The sequence below is a fragment of the Rhinopithecus roxellana genome, chromosome 18 (assembly GCF_007565055.1).
Source record: "Rhinopithecus roxellana isolate Shanxi Qingling chromosome 18, ASM756505v1, whole genome shotgun sequence".
Classification (NCBI taxonomy): domain Eukaryota; kingdom Metazoa; phylum Chordata; class Mammalia; order Primates; family Cercopithecidae; genus Rhinopithecus; species Rhinopithecus roxellana.
Window position 1 is genome coordinate 5,473,140 of NC_044566.1, and position 26,205 is coordinate 5,499,344.

The 26,205-nt window shown below is 52.7% G+C and overlaps 1 protein-coding gene and 1 pseudogene across 10 annotated transcripts in view; both read left to right on the forward strand.

Annotated features, from left to right (window-relative positions):
• Positions 1–26,205, forward strand: part of ATP11A (ATPase phospholipid transporting 11A) — a 185,047-nt gene that overhangs the window by 24,714 nt on the left and 134,128 nt on the right. The window lies entirely within an intron of this gene.
• Positions 25,384–26,118, forward strand: LOC115894529 (annotated as a pseudogene).

Sequence of the window (26,205 nt, forward strand, 5' to 3'; positions counted from 1 at the left end):
GACAAGGAGGAGAGGTTCATAGGGTGTAGCTTCCATTCCTGGCCCCAGCCTCCCTTCCACTCCTCCCACCCTGGATCCCAGCCTCCCTTCCACTCCTCCCACCCAGATCCCACACCTCCCTTCTCACCCAGCTTCTTCTCCTGGCCCCAACCTCCTTTCTACTCCTCCCACCCCGATCCCAGCCTCCCTTCCACTCCCCTCACCCTGATTCCACGCCTCCCTTCCACTCCTCCCAACCCAGATCCCATGACCCCCTTCCACTCCTCTCACCCCTGATCCCACGCCTCCCTTCCACTCCTCCCAACCCAGATCCCACACCTCCCTTCCACTCCCCTCACCCCTGATCCCACGCCTCCCTTCCACTCCTCCACCCCTGATCCCAGCCTCCCTTCCACTCTTCTCACCCCAGATCCCACGCCTCCCTTCCCACCCAGCTTCCATTCCTTTCCCCAGCCTCCCTTCCACTCCTCCCACCCCTGATCCCAGCCTCCCTTCCACTCCCACCACTCCTGATCCCACACCTCCCTTCCACTCCTCCCACCCCCGATCCCAGCCTCCCTTACACTCCCCCTACCCCTGATCCCTCACCTCCCTTCCGCTCCCCTCACCCCTGATCCCACACCTCCCTTCCACTCCCCTCAACCCTGGTCCCAGCCTCCCTTCTACTCCTCCCACCTGGCTTCCATTCCTAGCCCCACAGTTTCGCTTCCACTCCTCCCAGCTATCTTGCACCCCCACACCTGGCCCATCTCCCCATACCTGGCCCATCCCCCCACACCTGGCCCATCCCCCCACCTTCACCTGGCTGATTCCCCGCCCCCCCCACCTGGCCGATCCCCCCCAGCCTGGCCACACTGCCCCTCCTCCCCAAAGAGTTGCCCTTCTGTATTTACAGTTGATTAAAATCTTCCTTTCTCTGGGAATTCTTTACAGATTATTCTTCTTCCAGAGACAACCGTAACCTGTGCCTTTTCAGCAGTTGTGCTGTTTTGCAGGACGAATTCGCACCTGTTTCTATGTTGCTCTGTGAACATTCCCAAGTGGCTTTGGCTTGGAGCCCTGTTGCTTATACCTCTGGGGGCCGGGGAAGGTGTTTGCCAGAGAGAGACAGAGTGTGTGGCTTTGAGGGCACCTTCTCCTTAGAAATCCCCTTCCTTTCCCCTTCTCCCACTAAGGGCTCTCAGTGGGACAGCAGTGGCTGGGTGTGGAATTGGGTTTTGCTTTGCTTTATCTCCCCAGCAGCTCTGGGCAGGCTGGCTGTGTGGGGGCCTGGGAGCAGCTCCCGCCTGGACTTTTTAGTATTGGAGAGGCTCGGAGCTCATTCTCAGCGGAGTTCCCAGTGGCCGCTCGTCTTCTGAGCGTGGTCCTCTGGCCTCCTGCAGATGCTGGGAGCCACAGCACCCTGCAATAGACCTTTTGCCAGAGCTCTCCATGAGAAGCCTCCACTGTGGTGGAGCCTGAGCAAGTCCCTCGGCCCCAGGCATTCCCCGTCTGGTGGGAAGTGGGGGCTTTAGCAAGTCGCATTTCGTCTCTGCCCCTCCTGGTGAGCTCTGCTCTGACGGCTGTGGGATCACCTGGGAATGCCCATCTAGGTGCATGTGGCCTGGTGTCTCCCCAGATTCACTTCCCAGATTTTCACTTCACGTGGCCCAGACGCTCAGAAGGAACCACCAACCCAGTGCTCTGTGGTGGCTCTGGGGACCTGTGGGGGCCACTACCTCTAGTCTCCTGGCAGGCACCCCCTCTGGGTGTACCTCTGGCATACAGGAGCCAGGATGGCGGGGGCAAGGAGGCCTCTTTGGACTGGGGCGCTCACCACCTTCCACCATGCTGGTCTTCATGCAGGGCCAGAGCCTGGCTCGGGGCTGGGTTTGCACTGAGCCAGGTCCTGAATGCCACCCATGTCTTGGGCATGTATGTCCATGGGGCTGGGCTCCTGGGGAGAGTGTGAGAGCAGGTTTCTTCTGAGGTCTCAGCCAGTAACAGGGCCCATCCTGGACTTGGGGGCTCTGTGTGCGTGGGGCAGTGGCAACTCCTGCAGGGCCCAGGTGGGGTGTGGGTAGGTCAGGGAGTCTGCTAGCCTCCCAGCCTCCCTCAATTTCTGCATTCCAAAGATGGCTATGTGCAAAATAAAGGTGAAATGATGGGGCAGTACTGGATCAGGTGGACACCCGGGAGCTGGAGGCCCGTGCACCTGCACTTTCCCTGGGACGGGCAGAGGCTCATGGTGTTCACCCACAGACGCAGACCCACCAGCCTGCAGGGCTCATAGAGGCTGTTGTTGGCCCTGGTGACAAGTGGGGGACACGAGCATGTTCTGAAATGGGGGGGAGGCTTCTGCTGTGACCTTGACCAGGAAGAGAAAGGGAAACCAGGAGGAGAGCAGACACGCTTCCGCCTCGAGGACAGCATTTGTTCAAGTGTAAAGAACCCAAGGATGGGGACAAAATTTAAAATGCAAATACGTTCTCATTTATTTGTAATAAAAGGCCGCTGGAAAGTAGGTGCAGGAGTGGCCCAAGTTAGCATAATACTTTTTCTCCTAATCGCATCCAACTTGTTTTTCTACTTTTATTTCAGAACGTGCCCCCCGCCCCCGCCCCGCCAGCCCGGGAGATGCAGCAGCTCTCTGCCTCCTTGACTGAGCTCCATTACCTCCAAGCTGAGAGGGTTGGTCAAGAGGGCCTGTTGGGTTCCTTTGAAAACACATTTTTAGAAAGCACCCTTTTAACAACTGAACATGGTTTGGTTGAAAATAAACATCCCCAGGTACTCTTGTGGTACATGTTTATGATTTTGATGCTTCTGGTCTGAATGTACAATCTTCATATTGTACATTACAAACACTACTGTCAAGTTTACAGCTTTTCGTATTATTTGCTAATTTGTTGTCCACTTCTCTGCACTGCTGGTTAATCAGGTAAACCTGATAAACTGTCTAAACAGATGATGAGATGGAATTGATTAAGTTATGGTGGTAGGTGACAAAACAGTACATGTTGTGTGATGCCATTCTGAAAACGTTTCAAACACATACCTGTCCGTTAGAAATGATTGCCACATGGCCGGGTGCAGTGGCTCACGCCTGTAACCCCAGCACTTTGGGAGACTGAGGCAAGTGGATCACATGAGGTCAGGAGTTTGAGACCAGCCTGATCAATGTGGTGAAACCCCATCTCTACTAAAAAGACAAAAATTAGCTGGGTGTGGTGGTGGCAGGGCGCCTGTAATCCCAGCTACTCAGGAGGCCAAGGCAGGAAAATCACTTGAACCCGGGAGGCGGAGGTTGTAGTGAGCCAAGATTACACCACTGCACTCCAGCCTGAGTGACAAGAGGGAAACTCTATCTCAATAAATAAATAAATGATAGCCACTGCCCACTGCCCCCCACCCCGCCAAGGTGTGAACAGAGTTGTCTCTCCCCCGTTGCTAATTTATCTGGCTTTTCCGTAAAGAATACTCATTGCTTTTTACCATTGGATAAAAAGCATAAAAACTATAAATATTAAAAGCACCTGGATTTTTTTGAAGCTTTAACAATTTTAAGTTTCTTTTCGGGTAACAGTGTTCAACACGGCTTTTTGTTTGTGCTCATGAAATTTTATTTGTTAGCCAAAACCGAGTGTTTCCAGCTAACAAACTTACAACTCTTCTGCCTGTTCCAAACACAGCCTAAGCAAGAAGACAATTGTGCTGCCTGCCGTGAGTTTCATGTGAGATCCCCCAGAGGGCAGCTGCCTCCGCTGGGGGTCCTCCCTCCGAGGGGTGTGCCGTGGGGATGGGAACCCGCAGGGGGGCACCCAGCTACTTGCCACTTAGGTTCTTATAACCGCCCTCGAGAGGTTGTCGCTGGGTCCTGGATCCCTGGGTTTGGAGTAAACACTTAGCAGTCGGACCAGGGTGGCCTTGCAGGCTGCATTTTTGTGTTTTTTTGGTTTTTTTTGAGACTGAGTTTCATTCTTGTCACCCAGGCTGGAGTGCAATAGCATGATCTTGGCTCACTGCAACCTCCACCTCCCAGGTTCAAGCGATTCTCTTGCCTCAACTTCCTGAGTAGCTGGGATTACAGTTGCACACCACCACTGCCAGCTAATTTTGTTTTTCTTTTGTATTTTTAGTAGAGATGAGGTTTTACCATGTTGACCAGGCTGGTCTCAAACATCTGACCTCAGGCTGTCCACCTGCCTTGGCCTCCCAAAGTGCCCGGATTATAGGCATGAGCCACTGCACCCGGCCTGCTTTTAAAATAGGACGTAGGGATTGAGGGGAGGGTTAAGATTTCGACATTGGCTTTAACAGGAGAAGAGAAGATGCTGAAAGTCCGGCTTATTTGAACTGCGTGTGTGTGACTTTGAATTGCGTCAAATGCCATCTCGGTAAACAGTTGGAGGGGCTCTCAGGACGCTCTGTGACGCACAGGTGTGACTTTGAATTGCGTCACATGCCTTCTCACTGAACAGTTTGGCGGGGCTCTCAGGACACCCTGTGACGCGCATGCGGGAAATTATAATGGTGTGTCTCAGGTATGCAGACTGCACCAGAGAGACAACACAAAAGCAAGTCAATAGAAAAAGATTCATGCCTTGCATGCCTTTTGTTATATTCTTACGTAATCTTCTGTTCATGGCTTTGTTTTGAAACACTTTTAAAATGTAAGATTAACTCTTAGGCTGTGGGAATAATCCCATTTGCCAAATCAAAATAATGTATCCTTGATTCCAACTGTCAGAAGACAAAATTACAAAACATTTAGTTATAGATCTGATTGGATTTTATTTACAGTTTCTTAACGGGGCAGCCTCCATTCTACATAATGAGAGTTCCCACTGGACAGTAACAACAGTTAAGTTTTGTAAGGCGGAAGCAAGGAAACAGAGTAAGAAAAAAGCTGATGGTGAACTTCAGGTTACTTCAGGTTACTTCTTTGTAGAGGGTAAAGCAGAGGGGACTTCGTTACTTGCTGACTCGGGTCAGCAGCATCTCCTGTTTTCGAGAAGAACTGGTCTGTTACTTCTTTAAAGTTCTGTTTTGGTGACGTGGCATGGAGCAGGGGCAACTCCATTCCTCTTTGGTCTGGTCTGTTGGGGCCTGTTGCTGGAGCTCAGTCCAAAACAGCCCCCCATAATTTAAAAAAAGTATTTCCATTTCATTTCTGGAAGTTAAGCCTAAGAAAGTCACAGCCCAAGGCCCACAGTCATACCAGGATCCTTGCGGCGGTATTTGTTGTATCAATGAAAACATCTCAAGTCTGTTGATAAGGGATTGATAAATACATTATTGACCATTCTGTTAATGGAAAGACCAAAGTCTGTAAAATATTTTAAAGAGGTTTATTCTGAGCCTGTCTGAGTGACCGTGGGCTGGGGAAACAGAGTCTGAGAAGGTGTGCCTGAGGCAGTCAGGTCACAGTTTGGGTTTATATATTTTAGGGAGACAGGACTTACAGGCAAAGACACGAATTGGTACATGGAAGGTATACATTGGTTTAGCCCAGACAGGTGGGATTTCTTGAAACAGGTGTCTCAGGCCATAGGTGGGGTTGAAGATTCTTCAGTGTGCGATTGGTTAAAGCAGTAAAGCTTTGTTTAAAGCCTGGAGCCAGTGGAAGGGAATGTTTCAATGAAGCAGCCCGCACCCCACGCACAGGGTCAGGGTTACCTGTGGGGTGTGTTCACCTTCATCTGCTGTGGCCCTGGCTCCTGTGATCCTGGGTTGAGTTAAAGAGGTTGTGGAGACCAGGGCTTTATCACGCAGATGAAGCCTCTGGGTAGAGTCTGTTTTATTTTTTTTGAGACGGAGTCTCGCTCTGTCTCCAGGCTGGAGTGCAGTGGCGCGATCTCAGCTCACTGCAACCTCTGCCTCCCAGGTTCAAGTGATTCTCCTGCCTCAGCCTCCTGAGTAGCTGGGACTACAGGCATTCACCACTACGTCCAGCTAATTTTTGTATTTTTAGTAGAGATGGGGTTTCACCATGTTGGCCAGGCTGGTCTTGATCTCTTAACCTTGCGATCCACCCGCGTTGGCCTCCCAAAGTGCTGGGATTAGTCTTTTGTGATCTCTATGTTGACATCAGTACCTAAACTCCAAATGGGAGGGGCCAGGTGTGTTCAGCCTCCCTTGTGTCATGGCCGAGAATTCAGTTTTGAAGGTGTCTCTGGGGTTCATTTGGCCAAGAGGGGTCCATTCTGTTAGTGGAGGCCGAGCTGGAATTTGGCTCTTGATGTCAGAAAGGAAACCACAGGCCACAGTCCACAACCTCTGGGAGCGGCTGCTGCCAGCTGAGGGCTGCAGTTGCTGATCGGGAAAGGGTGTGTGTAAGGCCAGTCCTGTCGGGTCAGAAGTGGAAGGGTCTGGGTTGTAAATTAGAGTTAGGACAGGTCCGATTGCTCCTCTCATGAGGGAGTTTAGCAAGAGTGTGTTTTTTTCTTGTAGCCTTAGGAATTTAGGAAGTTGCCAGAACCCTCTGCCCTGTAGGTAACTTTTGTTTCCTTAGCGTTAGGGTCCATCTTAGTGAAGAAAACTGTCTGTTTTGATCTCTTAGGTCACAGATGTTATGGAAAGAAGCAGGAAGAAAGGTTGAAAAGAGAAAACGTACTTTGCTCACTAAGCATACAAGAGGCTTTGTTCTCTGGCGTGTGCATTTGGATATGTTGAGGGAAGCCGGGGGCTCCAGGCGGGGCCCAGAGGTGGTGTCACCCTGGCAGCGCACCGCAGCGGTCACTGCTGAAGACACAGAAACAGCTGCCCGTGTTCTTGAACTTGACATCAAAGACGGAACGGGGGTGGAGCGTGGAAGCCAGGAGTGGGGAAGTGGGAGGGTCCCACAAGACAGCAGAAGGGCCTAGGTGAGTCCCGGGGTCAGTCGTGGGACGCTGGTGCTCCGTCTCCTCCACCGCTGGGCTACCCGGGGTCATGAACCTCTCTCCTGGCCGCCTCTTCTCCTGGCCCCTAGCGAATGACGTTGCATATAATTGCTTTTTTAGAGTGTTAAGAAAAAGGCTGTTTCCCAAATTCAGATTAGTATGAGCAAAAAGAAGGAGAGCACATAGGAGCCAGGATGTGAGGCTGACCAGGAGGTGCACCAGGCCATCAGCACCACAGCTGCTGGAGGTGCAAAGCCCGGGCCGTGACAGGCGAGGGGAGGCTGTGGCAGGCGGGGGGAGGCCGGGGCAGGTGCGGGGAGGCCGGGGCAGGTGCGGGGAGGCCGGGGCAGGCAGGGGGAGGCCGGCACACTGCCCACCATGGGAGCTGTTGGGGTTATTTTAACTTAAATATCCTGGGGCCATGTCACCTTGCAATCTGGAGGACCCTACAGTTTACAAAAGCCGAACTCTGTATCAGTGAAGAGTCAAACTCAGAATATTTGAAGAGATTTATTCTGAGCCAAATATGAGTGACCATGGCCTGTGACACAGCCTCAGGAGGTCCTGAGAACATGTGCCAAGGTGGTCGGGGCGCAGCTTGGTTTTATACGTTTTAGGGAGACATGAAACATCAATCAGTGTACGTTGGTTTTGCCCAGAAAGGCAGGACAACTCGAAGTGGGTGGGGAGTGGAGGAGGAGGGCTGGGGGAGAGGGTTTCCAGGTTATAGGTAGATTTAAAATTTTTCTAATGGGCAGTTGGTTGAAAGACTTATCAGTAGAAAGAAATGCCAGGGTTGAGGTAAAGAGGTTGTGGAGACCAGGGCTTTATCACACAGATGAAGCCTTCGGGTAGCAGGTTTCAGAGAGAATGAATAGATTGTAAATGTTTCTGGTCAGACTTAAGGTCTGTGCTGACGTTCATGCTGGTCAGCCTTTCCTGAATTCCGGAAGGGAGGAGGGGATGACGAGTCATCTGAGTCCCATCAGGGCCGGAAGCTGGTTTTCAGGATAACTTTGGAGTGCCCTTGGCGGAGAGGAGGGGTCCATTCATGTGGGTGGGGGCTCTTAGAATTTTATTTTTGGTGTACGTGTGTAAAATACTTTAGAAAGATTTGTTCTGAGACAATATGAGTGACTGTGGCTTGGGAAAACACAAACCTGAGAAGCCTTGAGGAACTGGTCCAAGGTGGTCGGGCTAGTTGGATTTTATACATTTCAGGGAGGCAGGAGTTACAGGAAAGACGTAATCAATGCCTGGACGGTTGCCATGGCTCAGCCGGAAAGGGCAGGATGTCTTGAACTAAAGTAGGCGGATTCAGAAATTTTTTACTTTTTTCTTTTTAAGTATTTTTTTCAGAGATTTTTAAATTTGCATTTGATTAAAGGAACAAGGTTCTATCTAAAACTTGGAGTCAGCAGAAAGGAATGTTTAAGATAAGGAGGCCCTGTCAGAGTCAGCCACAGGGTCAAAGAGTCCTGTTGAGCAGGACTGACGGCCTGCAGGTGGGACTTAACCCTCATCTGGAATGGCCCTGGGGCCTGTTTATAATTTGGCATCTTAGTGCCACAGAGTCTGTTTTTTTTCCTTCGGTCCTGTGAGCCTGGGTTGAGGTAAAGAGGTTGTGGAGACCGGGGCTTTATCACACAGATGAAGCCTCTGGTAGCAGGTTTCTTTGGTGTCTTATTGCCACTGAGGTTCCTCCCCCGCCCCCTTGTCATTCAGGCTAGAGTGCGGTGGCGTGATCTCTGCTCACTGCAACCTCCGCCTTCCGGGTTCAAGCTATTCTCCTGCTTCAGCCTCTTGAGTAGCTGGGATTACAGGCACACACCACCATAGCTGACTAATTTTTGTGTTTTTAGTAGAGACGGGGTTTCACAGTGTGGGCCAGGTTGGTCTCAAACTCCTGACCTCAGGTGATCCGCCTGTCTTGTCCTCCCCAACTGCTGGGATTACAGGCGTGAGCCACCACGCCTGGCCAGAGTGTATTTTGTTCGTTTTATGATCTCTGTTTTGATGTTAATGCTGGTCAGTTGTGTCTAAACTCCAAAAGGGAGGGGGCAGAATGAGGTATATCTAACCTCTGTCATGGCTAGGAGCTCAGTTTAAGATTTTTCTGGGGTTCCCTTGGCCAAGAGGGGGTCCATTCAGTCAGTGGGGGGCTTAGGATTTTATTTTTAGTTTGCAAGTTGATTGTCTAGGCAGCTGACTGAAGGTTATTTGATGAAGCCAAATGCCTGGATGTCCCCAAAGTGTGCATACCTGGTCCTCTGTCTCGTCCGAAACCTAGAGGCCCTCAGGGCCTGTGGATTCCCGGGAACGTTCATGTCACACGGGCTCAGGTGGCACGTGCGGGGGCATACCACTTAATGTGCAAATGTGCATACAAGCCTGACATGTGGCGCAGTTGATCTCAATTTCTAACAAAGAAGATGAGGCATCACCCCCTCCAAGGGGTGCAGACCAGCCCCTGTCGTCCCCTTCGCCTCCTTCACCCCCTTTCTCCCCCTCCTCCCCCTTTGCCCCCTTCTCCCCATCTCTCCCTTCACCCCCTTCGCCCCCATCGTCCCCTTCGCCCCCATCACCCCCTTCGCCCCCTTCTCCCCATCGCCCCCTTCTCCCCATCGCCCCCTTCTCCCCATCGCCCCCTTCTCCCCATCGCCCCCTTCTCCCCATCGCCCCCTTCTCCCCCATCGCCCCCTTCTCCCCCATCGCCCCCTTCTCCCCATCGCCCCCTTCTCCCCATCGCCCCCTTCTCCCCATCGCCCCCTTCTCCCCCATCGCCCCCTTCTCCCCCATCGCCCCCTTCTCCCCATCGCCCCCTTCTCCCCATCGCCCCCTTCTCCCCCATCGCCCCCATCTCCCCCATCGCCCCCTTCTCCCCATCGCCCCTTCTCCCCATCGCCCCCTTCTCCCCATCGCCCCCTTCTCCCCCATCGCCCCCTTCTCCCCCATCGCCCCCTTCTCCCCCATCGCCCCCTTCTCCCCATCGCCCCCTTCTCCCATCGCCCCATCTCCCCCATCGCCCCATCTCCCCCATCGCCCCCTTCTCCCCATCGCCCCCTTCTCCCCATCGCCCCCTTCTCCCCATCCGCCCTTCTCCCCATCGCCCCCTTCTCCCCCATCGCCCCCTTCTCCCCCATCGCCCCCTTCTCCCCATCGCCCCCATCTCCACCATCGCCCCCTTCTCCCCATCGCCCCCCATCTCCCCCATCGCCCCCTTCTCCCCCATCGCCCCCTTCTCCCCATCGCCCCCTTCTCCCCATCGCCCCCTTCTCCCCATCGCCCCCTCTCCCCCATCGCCCCCTTCTCCCCATCGCCCCTTCTCCCCATCGCCCCCCTTCTCCCCATCGCCCCCTTCTCCCCCAATCGCCCCCATCTCCCCCATCGCCCCCTTCGCCCCCTCTCCCCATCGCCCCCCTCTCCCCCATCGCCCCCCTCTCCCCCATCGCCCCCTTCTCCCCCATCGCCCCCATCTCCCCCATCGCCCCCTTCTCCCCCATCGCCCCTTCTCCCCCATCGCCCCTTCTCCCCATCGCCCCTTCTCCCATCGCCCCTTCTCCCCATCGCCCCTTCTCCCCATCGCCCCCTTCTCCCCATCGCCCCCTTCTCCCCATCGCCCCCTTCTCCCCATCGCCCCCTTCTCCCCATCGCCCCCTTCTCCCCATCGCCCCCTTCTCCCCCATCGCCCCCTTCTCCCCCATCGCCCCCTTCTCCCCCATCGCCCCCTTCTCCCCATCGCCCCCTTCTCCCCATCGCCCCCTTCTCCCCCATCGCCCCCTTCTCCCCCATCGCCCCCTTCTCCCCATCGCCCCCTTCTCCCCCATCGCCCCCATTCTCCCCCATCGCCCCCATCTCCCCCATCGCCCCTTCTCCCCCATCGCCCCCTTCTCCCCATCGCCCCCTTCTCCCCATCGCCCCCTTCCCCCCCATCGCCCCCTTCTCCCCCATCGCCCCCTTCTCCCCCATCGCCCCCTTCTCCCCCATCGCCCCCTTCTCCCCCATCGCCCCCTTCTCCCATCGCCCCATCTCCCCCATCGCCCCCTTCTCCCATCGCCCCCCTTCTCCCCATCGCCCCCTTCTCTCCCCATCGCCCCCTTCTCCCCCATCGCCCCCTTCTCCCCCATCGCCCCCTTCTCCCCATCGCCCCCATCTCCCCCATCGCCCCCTTCTCCCCATCGCCCCCATCTCCCCCATCGCCCCCTTCTCCCCCATCGCCCCCTTCTCCCCATCGCCCCCTTCTCCCCATCGCCCCCTTCTCCCCATCGCCCCCTTCTCCCCCATCGCCCCCCTTCTCCCCCATCGCCCCCTTCTCCCCATCGCCCCCTTCTCCCCATCGCCCCCTTCTCCCCCATCGCCCCCAATCTCCCCCATCGCCCCCTTCGCCCCTTCTCCCCATCGCCCCCTTCTCCCCCATCGCCCCCTTCTCCCCCATCGCCCCCTTCTCCCCCATCGCCCCCATCTCCCCCATCGCCCCCTTCTCCCCCATCGCCCCCTTCTCCCCCATCGCCCCTTCTCCCCATCGCCCCCTTCTCCCCATCGCCCCCTTCTCCCCATCGCCCCCTTCTCCCCCATCGCCCCCTTCTCCCCATCGCCCCCTTCTCCCCATCGCCCCCTTCTCCCCATCGCCCCCTTCTCCCCCATCGCCCCCTTCTCCCCATCGCCCCCATCTCCCCCATCGCCCCCTTCTCCCCCATCGCCCCCTTCACCCCCATCTCCCCCATCGCCGCCTTCGCCCCCATCACCCCCTTTTCCCCCATTGCCCCCTTCTCCCCCATCTCCCCCATTGCCGCCTTTGCCCCCTTCTCCCCCTTCGCCCCCTTTGTCCCCATTGCCATCATCACCCCATTCCGACTCTGCGTGCCCTGAGTTCATGTGGACCCCACAGGTTACAGACTCTGTCCCCCAAGACGGCGTGCTTCAGATGCAGCCACAAGTCTCAGGGGCCACCCACACTTCTGAGTGCCTGCCATACACGTCAGGAAGGTCCCTGTGACTCAGAGTTGACGATTTATTGGAAGGACTCGCGGAACTCAGGAGGTCACTGTGCTGAGGACGAGGGGCTTATGATGCGTGGGAGCGATGCGAGGGGTCCACTGGTAGCCCCCTGTCCCCGTGGAGCTGTCATGTGGCCCTCCTCCCTCTTCCCTACTTCAGAACCGTGTGTGTGCGGCGGCCAGGAATCTGGTGCACCAGCGTTTCCTCAGGGTCTCACCACTGCTCGGGGTCGCACCGCTGCTCGGGGGTCTCACCCCTGCTCGGGGTCTCGTCACTGCTCGGGGTCTCACCGCTGCTCGGGTCTCACCGCTGCTCGGGGTCTCACCACTGCACCGGGGGTCTCACCACTGCACCGGGGTCTCATCACACTATTGACCAAGAAATTGAACTCAGTCTCCAGTGCCTCCCTTCTCCTCGCAGGTCAGAGGTCAGGCTGGGGGTGGAAGCTGCAGCCCTGTTCTGGGGTGAGGCCGGTCCCCCCAGGAAGCTGTTTGGGCCCCTCTTGAGGCTCCTCATTAGCATAAGCTCAGGTGTGGTCCACAGGGACTCTTGGTGAGCAACAGAAACACTCCTGTCATGTGGGAAGTTCCAAGGGTGTTGAAGCAGGCCGGGCACCGGAACAGAGGCCAGGTGTGTTCCTCATTCCACCGCGGAGCCAGGGTCTGACCCGAGCGTTTCTGTTTCCAGAGGTGATCTGCCTTCCTCTGCTCCAGCCACCCCTGCGGCCGTGCCTGTGGTCCCGTGTGGGCTGGCTGTAGCCTCGGGCCTGGTCCCCACGTCATTTTCTTCCTCCCTCAGGGCGGATTGTCTGTGGCCCAGTGTGGGACCAACAGCTGATGGCCGACACCTCTTTCCATAGGTTGCCGGCCATGCGTACCTGGGGGAAGAGTTGAACTCTAGCCCTCAACCCTGTTCTGAGTCACAAGAGACACTGCACACCCCTCTTGTGGGAGCTGACTGAGGCTTGGGCTGGGCGCGAGGCAGTGGGGAGGGGGACAGACAGGTAAACCTGTGATCATGAGCAAGGTGCTGGGGAGGGGGCGGGAAGCCATGGTCCTGGGTCCTGCTCACTGCACCTCTGTGCCAAGCAAGCTTTGTGCTTTTAGTTTTCACTGACTCTGCTTCTGTAAACGCAGCTGGTGTCTAGGGAGTCACAATCGGTCCTTGAAAAGAGGAGAAGGCTTCTCTGAAGGGAACAGTGTGTCCCAGGAGGTGAATGCTGGGGGTGGGGCATGGCGCGCAGGGAGAGGGGCCGGGGGGCATAGCGCGCGCAGGGAGAGGGGTCGGGGGGCATAGTGCGTGCAGGGAGAGGGGTGGGGGGACATAGCGCGCGCAGGGAGAGGGGCCGGGGGGCACAGTGTGCATGTGGGGAGAGGGGCTGGGGGCACAGTCCGCGTGCAGGGAGAGGGGCCGGGGGCATAGTTCGTGCAGGGAGAGGGGCCGGGGTCACAGTCCGCGTGCAGGGAGAGGGGCCGGGGGCATAGCGCGTGCAGGGAGGGGGCGGGGGGCATAGCGCGTGCAGGGAGAGGGGCTGGGGGGCACAGTGTGCCTGTGGGGAGAGGGGCTGGGGGCACAGTCCGCGTGCAGGGATAGGGACCAATGGGCACAGTCTGTGTGCAGGGAGAGGGGCCGGGGGGCACTGCGTGCAGGGAGAGGGGCTGTGGGGGGAAACAGTCTGCGTGCAGGGAGAGGGGCCTGGGGCACCATCTGTGTGCAGGGAGAGGGGCCGGGGGCAGATGATAGGTGCTGGGGGACAGGCCTAAAGGCAGTTGTACTTCTGAGAGCCTTTCCTGGCGGATTCCCAGATCTGTAGGTGAATGAGGTAAAGGAGCCCAAGGGGGCCATCAAAGGGATGGCAGCTCCTGACCGTCTCCATCTGTGCTGCTGCCATGTCCTTTCTGATGCTGCAGCCAGGGGGTACTGCAGATGCTGGGGGACAGAAAACAGAGCCAATCAAATGCCTGGCTTTGCAAACTGGAAAAAAACGTCCATTACTTTTGCAGTTTGAAGGGCTCACAGGAGCAGAAAATTAAAGAGTGTTATAAAATTATTGGATACAGTGCCTTAACCTGTAAACTTGAAGCTGAAGGTGTTTCTGCCTTGAGAAAAGTACAAGCAGAATAAAAAATGCACGACTTAATGCTACTGTAGGTCCTCAGAATAAATAATTGTAAAGACATCTTCCTTGGGACGTGGCTAAGAGGGAAAAATCTCATAGAAAAGTTTGAGGACATTGCAAATTTTTTGTCTAATATGCAACTTTACAATTCTTGCATAGCTTATGTGAATTTCTTACCATAACTTGGGGTTGTAGGTAATGGTAAATCTGAACGCTGCCTCTTCTTTTTTATAAAAAAATTTTTTTTGAGGTAGAGTTTTGCTCTGTCACCCAGGCTGGAGTGCAGCAGCACAATCTTGGCTCACTGCAACCTCCACCTCCCAGGGTCAAGCGATTCTTCTGCCTCAGTCTCCCGAGTAGCTGGGATTACAGGCATGTGCCACCACGCCTGGCTAATTTTGTATTTTTAGTAGAGATAGGGGTTTCACCATGTTGGCCAGGCTGGTCTCAAACTCCTGATCTCAGGTGATCTGCCTGCCTTGGCCTCCAAAAGTGCTGGAATTACAGGCGTGAGCCACCATGCCCTACTGAACGCTGTTTCTAGTGATAACTTGCTGCTCTATTTTTAGCAAGTTTACTATATTTATTTACTTTATTCAGCCAATAATTACTGAGCATCTGCTATAGGCAGGTTCTGGGAACACAGGAAACAAAGCAAACAACAGAAGTAAGAATTGGTCTTTCCCTGGTAGGAATTTGAAATCTAGTGGGAGCAGCAGTCTCTTTCCAAAAACAAAACAACAACAACAAAAAAAAGCTGATAAATGCCCCAGGTGACTCTAGAAAACACTGCTTTTGTTCTTTGCACATGAAGGAACCAGGCTGCCCAAGGTGGAGGGGCTCCACACACCGTGCAGGGTCCGCACAGGCCCCTTTTGGCAGGCAGAGGTAGTCCCTGCCCATTTTCTTGAGGGCTGGTGGCTGCCTGAGAAATTCACCTGACACCAGATTGAAATGCAAACCGGCTTTCATCTGTTTCTGGAGCTAAACTCTGGCTGCGTGCAGCCTGCCACACAGCTTGGGGGCTCTGGTGCTGGGCGATGAACTCGGCTCCAGGTGCATCTTGTTAAAGGCTGACACTGCCCCCCGCCCCCCCCCCGCCCCGGGCCCATTTCTCACATGCGTTGCAGAAGTGAATTCTCTGTGTAACTCAGAACTCAGAGTGAATGAGAGATCGATACATGTAGGGTTCCAGCAAGGGCCATGTCTGGTGAGCAGGGGAAAAACACCCCTTCTTCCTAGACCAGGGGCTGGCAACCTTTTTGTGAAAAGGGCAGATAGTGAATGTTGTAGGCTTATGGGGCCTTGAGGTCTGCGCACCTGCCCACACCTGCCATCGTAGCAGGAAAATGGCCACAGAGAAAGTGGAATGAGTGAGTGTGGCTGGTGCCAGTTAACTTTATTTACAAAGCCAGTCACTGACCCTTACCCAGATAACTGGACTGCTGGACCCAACAGGGAGGGGCTGTGAGACTGCAGCCCGCCTCCCTGTGTTACTGTATGTACTGCGTTATCAGTGTCGACATGTGGAGGGGCCGTGAGACTGCGGCCCGCCCTCCCTATGTTACCTGTATGTACCATGTTGTCAGTATCCGCACGTCGAGGAGCTGTGAGACTCTGTGGCCAGCCTCCCTGTGTTACCTGTATGTACCGCGTTGTCAGTGTCCGCGTGTGGAGAGGCTGTGAGACTGTGCGGCCCGTCTCCCTGTGTTACCTGTATGTACCACCTTATTAGTATCCACGGAGCTTTAACTACAAATATTCCATGATCGCTTACCTCTGCTGTTCCTCTTCTCTTTGTCTACCTTGATATAGTTGTGGACTGATTGGATTTATTGAATGGATATACAAACAGTTCAAAATTCAAAGCTAAGAGAAGAATACGCAGTGGCCGCTGCCCTCTGCTAGCAGCTCCCCTCCTGGGGGTGGCCCACTGCAAACTCCACCACGGCCCGTGGGCGTGTGACAAGCAAATGCAGTGACCGGAGGCTTGACTAAAGCAGGTTTTCACATTGGCAACATTTAGGATGTTTGGTTTTTTAACACATTTAAAGAAAAGGCTTTGTTCCCTGTTCAGAGTCCAGGATAGGATCCCGACATCTTAAGAATCTGAGTGACAAAATCAGTGAACCTGAGTGAAAATTTAGAACTTGTAGACACCTCTGTTAGCATATCATCCCGGGTGCTCCTGGACACAGGACTCTCCACACGTCTGGTTGGTGGTCCGCTCATCTCTGATTGAGCCTGACCTTATGACAGCCCACCCTGTTAACAACTGGATGCCGTTTTAATCACTCTACTATGTTTGCTTTCTTACCCCTGCGGTTTCTGTGGATTTATCCGACTGCCCACGGGGGCAGCACAGTCCCCCAGCATTGCGGCCTGGAATATCTAACGCGTCCGAGTGTGAACAGTGTCAGAAGGCACTGAGGCAGCATAGTCCCCACCTCAGCATTGCAGGCCCAGAGTACCTAACTCATCCGAGCGTGAACAGTGTCAGAAGGCACTGAGGCAGCACAGTCCCTACCTCAGCATTGCCGACCTGGAGTATCTAACGCATCCGAGTGTGAACAGTGTCAGAAGGCACTGAGGCAGCACAGTCCCTACCTCAGCATTGCCGACCTGGAGTATCTAACGCATCCGAGTGTGAACAGTGTCAGAAGGCACTGAGGCAGCACAGTCCCTACCTCAGCATTGCCGACCTGGAGTATCTAACGCATCCGAGTGTGAACAGTGTCAGAAGGCACTGAGGCAGCACAGTCCCTACCTCAGCATTGCCGACCTGGAGTATCTAACGCATCCGAGTGTGAACAGTGTCAGAAGGCACTGAGGCAGCACAGTCCCTACCTCAGCATTGCCGACCTGGAGTATCTAACGCATCGAGTGTGAACAGTGTCAGAAGGCACTGAGGCAGCACAGTCCCTACCTCAGCATTGCCGACCTGGAGTATCTAACGCATCCGAGTGTGAACAGTGTCAGAAGGCACTGAGGCAGCACAGTCCCTACCTCAGCATTGCCGACCTGGAGTATCTAACGCATCCGAGTGTGAACAGTGTCAGAAGGCACTGAGGCAGCACAGTCCCTACCTCAGCATTGCCGACCTGGAGTATCTAACGCATCCGAGTGTGAACAGTGTCAGAAGGCACTGCCGCAGCACTCCTGCTATTTTTAGTGTCCTGCTATCTTTAGCTGATAGAGTCAGGCCACGGTGAGGCCAGCAGGCCGCTGAATCTCACGGGGGCTTTAGGAAGTTGTGATGCTGGCCCCTCAGCTTGCGGGAAACCTGCGAGGAAAAAACACGCAAACTGTTATTGTTGTCAGTGATGAATCTGGAAGCAAACGGGGAATGGTTGTTACTTTTAAATGGCTCCTGACGATGATTTGGCCAAGGCTTAGACGTAACAGTAATACTTACTTCTCCAATAGCCAAAGCTTGAACTTTGGAAAATGGGCAGCACAATTTTTAGTTATAGATTTGGGAGCTGGGAGGGTGCAGAGTCTCATTCTGTGTCCGCGCTAAGTGCAGCTTCTGAAGGTGGTGGAGGGCGAGTTTCTTTTTGGGAAATAAAACAGCCCATGGGAACTCTTCGCAGTGGCCCACATAGACCATGGATTGCGTGGGAGCCGTGGGGCCGGTGGCCTGGAAGGGGTCACCCTGCAGTCACATGGTAAGTGCAACCTCGGAGGAGTCCAGTCTGCCAGGACACGGGCAGCCACAGAGTTTCTGTGCTGGAGGTGATGCTGTTATCTTTGTTTGCGTGGATCTGTGATTCACGTGGATCTGAAGCCTCATGGAGGCCGGAGGACAGGCATTGATGAGGGAAGGTGAAGATGGCAAATTCCTGGCATGGAACAGTTGGTTCTCAAAGAGCCAGCTGAGCCCACAGCAGTTTTGTAATCTGGAAGCTCGTGGCTGGCGTGTGATGTGATGATCTCCCCTGCTGATGTGTGAAGAGCTCCTGACACATCCCTGTTCTCTAGTAACACGGTGCCAGGCATGGGACACACAGCCGCTTCCCAGGAAACCTCACGGCGTGAGCACCGGGTGCCTGCGCAGGTGCAGGAGGACGGGGCTCGCAGTGCGGGGTCTGCGCAGGGCCTCCTGGTGAAATTGCGCTCTTCTGGACACACTGCTGGGTCCATCACGTGAGCCCAGCATGGCAGATCATATATTTGTAAATAAACCTTAAAAAGTGAGGTTTTTAGGCTTTCAAATATTTGGGGGGAAAGGGTAGAAAACTGCCCCAGGGAGCCTGAATGAGGAAGGATTTTCAGAATTAGATGCCGCCGTGACAGCAGCAGGTCGGGGGCGGGGTGGGAGGAAGTGGGTCTTCGGGCAGCACTTTCTCATGGGACAGGTGTTCCTTCCGTAGACAGTCTATTTATCTATTTTTTGAGACAGTCTCTGGCTCAGTTGCCCAGGGTGGAATGCAGTGGCGCGATCCCTGCTCACTTGAACCTCCGCCTCCTGGGCTCACGCGATTCTCCTGCCTCAGCCTCCCGAGTAGCTGGGATTAAGGTGCCTGCCACCATGCCTGGATAATTTTTGTACTTGTAGTAGACACGGGGTTTCACTATGTTGGCCAGGCTGGTCTCGAACTCCTGATCTCCAGTGATCCACCCCCTTCAGCCACCAAAGCGCTCCAGTGATGCGCCTGCCTTGGCCTCCCAAGGTGCTGGGATTACAGGCGTGAGCTACTGCACCCGGCCTCGTATACAGTCTTCCTTAGATAAAACATGAAGGTTAGCTTTATTACTAAACAGGTTAGCTTTATTACTGAAGAGAACAGAAATGCCATCTAAGCAAAAATAGAAACTGTCAGAACTCCTGCGGTGACTGCGCCACACGCTTCATTCCCACTCCATTCCCCAGCCACATTCCCACTCCATTCCCCAGCCAGGAGTCCACATTCCAGCCAGCTGAGGTTCTGTAGTTGATAATCAATTGCACGGCACTCACCAGTTTTCTGTTTTATTTATTATGAGTAAAGTTTTAAGTGTGACGATGTAAGTGAAAATTCGAGACTGGGAATTGGATGTGCATGAACTCATTGCCTATCGATGGCCCAGCAGGTACTGCTGTCCCCAAGGAAGGTGTGGGAGGAGACAGTAGGTGTCACTCATGTTCATGGCTGTCCCATGAGGCCTATCACGTCCTACCCTATGAGATCTATCACATCCTATCCTGTGAGACTTGCAACATCCTATGCTACAAACATATCACATCCTATCCTTCAAAAAATGTCCCGTCTTGCCCTCCAAGACTCTAGGAGCAGGTTAAGTGCAGGTAAGGGCAAAGGCAGGTGAGGAAGGAAGTAGTGGCCCGAGGGGTGCATGGGAGAGTGTGAGTCCCAGCAGTGTGTGTGGGAAACCTACTAGATGGTGGAGAAATGGGGGCGGGTGTGGGCAGGTGGCCCAGGTTCCAGCATGGGAAGGTATGGTGTGTGGACACTGGCCTCCCCAGGTGAGACGGTGGCCTGCGGCGGCGTCCTGCACACACCTATACCTATAGTGTTTTGCAGTGAATAAAAGTCTCCGGCAGTGAGTTCGGTCCTGTTGGGAAGTTGGTCGGGGGTTTTAGGAACATATGTGGCAATAATTGCATCCTAAGCAGCTCCTCCATTCAGGGCCTCTGACAGTCTGGAGTCTGAGGAGCCACAGACGACCTTCTGGTTCATCCATTGCGCTCAGAGGTGGGCACCTTTAAACGTTTCTAAATTAAAACAAAGTCTGACTTACTGTAGAATAGAATGAAAACTTTGCACAAAAATGTAAGAATATATACAAAAACGAAAAGAAATAATGTGTTGTAGTGGGTGATTAGAGGTCCTGGGCCAGTGAGTCTCTCTCTCCCCATCCTCTTCTTTCTCACTCCCTGCTTCCCTCTCTCTCCAGCTCCATCTCTCTCCATCTGTCTCTCTCCAGCTCTGTCTCTCTCCAGCTCCATCTCTCTCCAGCTCTATCTCTCTCCAGCTCTGTCTCTCTCCAGCTCCGTCTCTCTCCAGCTCCGTCTCTCTCCTGCTTCATCTCTTTCCAGCTCCATCTCTCTGCAGCTCCATCTCTCTCCATCTGTCTCTCTCCAGCTCCGTCTCTCTCCAGCTCCGTCTCTCTCCAGCTCCATCTCTCTCCAGCTCTGTCTCTCTCCAGCTCCGTCTCTCTCCAGCTCCGTCTCTCTCCAGCTCCGTCTCTCTCCAGCTCCGTCTCTCTCCTGCTCCATCTCTTTCCAGCTCCATCTCTCTGCAGCTCCATCTCTCTCCATCTGTCTCTCTCCATCTGTCTCTCTCCATCTGTCTCTCTCCAGCTCCGTCTCTCTCCAGCTCCGTCTCTCTCCAGCTCCGTCTCTCTCCAGCGCTGTCTCTCTCCAGCTCCGTCTCTCTCCAGCTCCGTCTCTCTCCAGCTCCATCTCTCTCCTGCTCCATCTCTCTCCAGCTGCATCTCTCCCTATTTTCTCTTCTGGCCTTTGTAGTTAAACTTGAGAATAAAAAGCACTTACAAATTTATTTTATGACCATATCTGCCTCTAGTTTGTTCATTTGTTTATTTTGAGACAGAGTCTTGCTCTGTTGCCCAGGCTGGAGTGGAGTGGTGCGATCTCGGCTCACTGCAACCTCTGCCTCCCGGGTTCAAGCGATTCTCATGCCTCAGCCTCCCGAGTATCTGGGACTGCAGATCACACCACCATGCCTGGCTAGTTTTTGTATTTTTAGTCGAGATGGGGTTTCGCCACGTTGGCCAGGCTGGTCTTGAACTCCTGACCTCAGATGATCCACCTGCCTCAGCCTCCCAAGGTGCTGTGATTACAGGTGTGAGTCACTGCGCCCAGCCTCTGCCTGTAGTTTAATTAGTGCCTATGTTTTATTAGGTGGCAGGTGTTGAATTACAGTTTTGATTAAAACCCTTCTATTTTAGAGTTGGAGCAATAGACACAGGTTTACAAGTTATTTATATGAAAATTTCTGTACATGCTTTTCTTCTAAACATACATTTCATTGTTAAATTGGGCATTAGAAGCATAATGGTACATTTCTTAAAGAGTTAACTATACAGGCAAACACTATTAATATTTAACAAGGCATCTGTTTTTCTTCTTGTCCATGCTCTTCCCCACAAAAGCAGAGAGGGGAAGCTGAGTATGGCTTGAGGGCACAGGGCGTGGGGTACAGCATCTCTGCTTTACTTAAAAATGAGCGGTGGGTGGAGGATTCAGGCGCAGTGAGCGTGCAGGGCACATACAGGATCCTACTGTGCAGATGCAGGATCCGCAGTGGGGACAGGATTAATCAAACTGTAGAGCTTGTTTGATGCAGAGATTCTTCTAGGCAGGAATGCGAAAGCTTCAGGTGTTAAGTTTCACTGTTCTTACTAACACTGGATATTAACAATTTAAAACACCTTTGACATAGTTTCACTTGTATTTCATGTCTTGATGGTTAAGAGTTGAGCTGTTGAGCCTAGTTTTATTGTTGACTGGCTTTTTGCTGAAAAGCTAACAGGTTGAATGGTTTGTTAAATCTAGAATCTTCGAGGTAGGCCCACATTATCACATTAAACTCACAAGTGTGGATCACAAGTGAAGGAGTATTGCACAGAATTTTTTTCCTTTCCTTATAAAATGCATTAATCTACACAAAGAGAGACTACTTTAGGGGGAAAAATCATATATTTAAAATATAGTAACTCTATATTTATATATTTTGGTTTCTGTTTTGTCTAAGAGTTCAAGAAATTCCTTGCTGGTATCGCCCAAGTCGGTGGACAGCTAAATCTCATTTTTCTGACTCACTTCTGCGATTCTTATCTTCAGAGCTCCTTAGATTATTTAGCAGTGGTTCTCTTTTCCTTTTCTTTCCAGTTTTAAATTAGCAGTTCTGTTTCACTGATCGGTCATTTGTCAAGCAAATACTCATTGAGTTTCTATTAATACCATTAAACCAGGCCTTTGTGTTACTTAGTTATTGAGAAAATGATTTCATCTGGGTTAATGAGCTAAAAGGGCATGGGAGACAGTGAGCCACCAGGAGACGGGAGATGGTGAGCCACCAGGAGACCGGAGACAGTGAGCCACCAGGAGAGTGGGTGCTCCTGAGCTTCACTAGCTGTACTGCTTCCAGCTGATAATGAGTTTTTGTTTGAGAAACTAAGCCCTCTGGACGGGGCCTCACAGCAGAATAGACATGCAAGCTCAGCTGTTCCCCCTGCTTGGCTTTTAATTGGTGCTGGGATGGGGCACGTGTAGGGGGCGGGTGAGGGACAGGGAAAGATTCTTAAAATACTTAAGAAAAGGACCTTTCCTGCAACTTGGTTAAGAAACCATTGCAATCACAATAATAATGGACTGAACGAGGTTGGTCTTCATGGAATTTTAGTAACCCAGAGTTTAAGACAGGAGTGAAATTTCTTGTCTTTATTTCTAATTTGCAAACTAGAAAAGTGAGTCTGGGCAGAAATTGGGTTTCCAGTGCCTATCGGTGACCTCAGCCATCAACCGCCGTGGAACCACAGGCTGCCTGGAGAGTCAAACCCTGACTGTATTGGACTCAAAAAATAAATATCAGTGACAAATGCAGACTTAGAGAATGTGACCCAATGCTTTCACACTCCTCTGTACTTTTCTTTTCATAAATTAGTGGTTTTCAAAGTGGATAGCAATATGAATATTTCTCTTTTTCAGTGATATGGTTTTTCTCGTCACCAGAAAGCTATCCTATACCCTGTACTTGGCTCACGTGCCCTCATGGCCGCACGTGGGGGGCATCATTGTGGCACCTGGTGGGGTGGTGGCAGGTGCCTCCTCCTGAGGCAGCAACCCCAAAAGGTAAGCGTGGTTCTGCCCATGCCCCCATTTCCAGGAGGCGATGTCAGTGGTAGGACCATGGATACCAACTGGCGAGGTGAAGCGCCAGGAGACAGAGAAGACGGCTGCCCGCTGGGGCTTCTAGTCTCCCTTCCAGGAAGGATTTGAAGTAGCTGACACAATTAAACACAACATAAAAGAGGACTTAAAAAAAAAAAAGCCGAGAAAAATTTTAGCAGACGTCTGGGATGGATTTAGCTGTGCGTTTTCTGGCAGTGAAGGTAAAAAAGGAAATCTCCATCTGGGTCTAATAAAAGGCACTCCATAGATACACTGGGGAAAAGAAACTTTTTCATTCAAGGGAGAATTAATTATAGAAGGACACTGGGAAATCTAAATACCGTAAACGGGTTTTGCTGACATTTCAAGAATGTTCAGATTGAGGGTTTTTTTTTTTTTTTTCTGTTAAATAAAAAGTTGATTTCTTTGAGTGCCCCGAAAGCCTGGCATTGCATGGCAGCCCAGCAAGACAGCCTTCGGCGCGACTGATGGAGGCCGTTTCCGATTGCCTGAGCTCACACAAGCGCAGGAATTACAGAACCCACAGCAGTGATTTCTGCGGGTTTGTCAACAGAACTTCTTCTCAAAGCATTTTATTTGTATACATTTATAAATTCTAAGACTTAATATTACTTCCTATGAATTCGGTGAAAAAGTTAAGACTTTAGTGAACACAAAATCTGAAGCGAGAGGTTATGATGCTTGCTGGAGTCGATCTGTTCATTTCCAGGCTCCGTTTTAGTTGCATTGTGTAGAATAAACCTTCACTCGCGCAGATAAGAAGTCCTAAGTGGCCACAGGGCTTAGAACCCTGCACCGTGCAACCTCAAATAGCTCCAGAACCTTGACAGAGTCATTACGGAGTTGAACTCACCAACCATTGCGCGATTCGTCTAACATTGCTTACATTTCTCAACGTGAAGTTAAGCAGCGCACCAAACTTTTCGGCAGTCGCAAAGTGGGGCTCAGCACTAAGGAGCCCCTGAGTTTTCCGAGGTGCAGCCATGAGCCCAATGGTCCGCATGCTCCTCCATGCCTCTGTGTGCGCATGCTCTGGTGCCAGGCCACCGCTGCACCTCTATCTGCGCATGCCCAGAGCCTGTGCAGGGCCTCCGTGTGCGCATGCCCAGAGCAGGTGCAGGGCCGCCTCCCGCGCCTTTGTGTGCGCGTGCCCAGAGCAGGCGCAGAGCCCCTTTGACCTTGCTTAAGGGGCGCACTGGTGTGGACCATGGTGCCAGGATGCGAGTTGTGAGGGGTAGCATGGACAGAGGGTGAGAACTCGAGCCCTGATCCAATCACACTGTTTGAACTTGACCCTATCACTTAGCACGTGTTTTATCTTTGGTACGTTATCTGTTTTTTCTTAGCTTCAGTTTGCTTGTCTCTAAAACGAGGATTATATGGCACCTTCATGGGAGTTGCATAATAATAAGAAACCCCTGTAGAGCTGCTAAATAGTGCCTGACACATAGGAACACACACACACACACACACACACACACACACACACACACACACAGCTCAGCTAACTTTATAGGAAAAGGTGTTATTACTGTGTTTTCTGGGGTAGCCTGGAGCTTTCCTTCTGCGGTAGCATCTCAGCAACAAAGCGTTATCTTACATGTGCTTCACGTTCTAGAATATGAGGGATCTGAGCCACTGATGCTGTTCAGCCAGGAGCACCAGGCAGGTGAAAGAGAAGAGAGCTGCTGATGCAGGTGAAAGAGGAGAACTGCTGATGAGAAGTTGCGATCTTTCTTCTCCCAGTTAAATTAAAATGTGTGTTGTTTCCAGCGTGCCAGAATTATAATACAGTTGTGCAGGTTTTCTATATTGAGTACGTTTTGGAAATCTGTCCCCTAGTGGCATGCATCTAATGCACTGTCCATTTTAGGCAGCGATGACAGTAAACAAATATATTACTAAACTTACATTAAGACTAAAAATTAAACTAGATTAAAATTGAACACTTTTGTGCTTCAAAGGACACCATTATGAAATTGAAAAGAAAATTAATGGGACGGGAGAGAGGATTGGCAGAGCGCAGGTCTGGTCAGGTATTTGTACCCAGGGCAGCGTTGGAAGGCTGTGGAGCTGTTGGAACCCATATGTGCCTCTGGTGGGAGCGTTCAAGACCATTTCAGAAAACTGTTTTGGCAGTTTGCAGTAAATACATGCTCGCAGAAACAACCCAAATGTCTGTCAGCAGTAGAAAAAGCAAAAATAAATCATGAAATGCTCACATTAAATAAAATGAACAAACAACATGGGTGACTTTTGACAGCCTAAACAAGGAAAAGAAGCCAGACAGAAAGAGTATATTATAAGTTCACTGATGCGAAGTTCAAAGCTGGGCACTCCTGGGGGATGGAGGCAGAGGTCAGAGTGAGACCTTGGCAGGTGGGAGGGCCTGCAGTCACAGAAGGGGCCTCTCAGATGCTGACGATGTTGTGTTTCTTGGTCCTGATGACACTGGTTACCCAGGTGAAGGCTGAGCCACACACCTAGGGCAGGTTAGGCACTTTGTGAGCAAGTTATCCTTCGGTGAAATGTTCGTTAAAACAGATCATGAGTCAGGTAGTGCTAAATATTACAGAGAAATATTTGTAATATGTTCATTACAGGAGGGATGGGCTTCCGGGGGGGTTGGCAAGGGCCAGCCATGCTGAGCTGTCGTGGGCATAAAGACCTGAAGGAGAGGAGGAAAGGGGCTGGGCTGAGGAACGGCACGGGCAGAGGCCTCAAAACAGGACTCAGCTTGGCTGTGTCTGAGGAGCCGTGAGACAGGGAGGTCACCGAGGGCTCGTCTAATTTCTCCTTTCATCTGAGTGGATGGAAACCTTGGAGGGTTTTGGGAAGAGCACGAAATGAGCGGGCTGTAAGGTTACATGGTCAGTCTGGTTTGTATTGAGAATAACTGCAGCTGGCTCAGCAGGGGGCTCGGGTGGAAGCCGCTCTGGGTCTTGGATTAACGAACACAGATTTGCTGCCCATGCTACAGCCGTCAGCCTGGTTGTGTCCCTCCATAACTGGCCTTGCTGCTTTTTCATGGTGCAGGGAAATACTGCTTCCGGAAGCCCATTCAGTCTCCTTTGTAGCCTGGAACTGACCCTGGAAGAGTTCACAGGTCCTCTCTCCTTCAGCCCTTTTACTTTTTTCTGAACCCAAGCTGTGGTCCGAAACCCTCAGTCCTCCCATATCTGTTCAGCGCCAGCTTCCCAAAGCTCTGTGCCTTGGGATAAATAACTCCAACTTGTGCCGGGCGCAGTGGCTCACGCCTGTGATCCCAGCACTTTGGGAGGCTAAGGCAGGCGGATCATTTGAGGTCAGAAGTTTGAGACTAGCCTGGCCAACACGGTGAAACCCTGTCT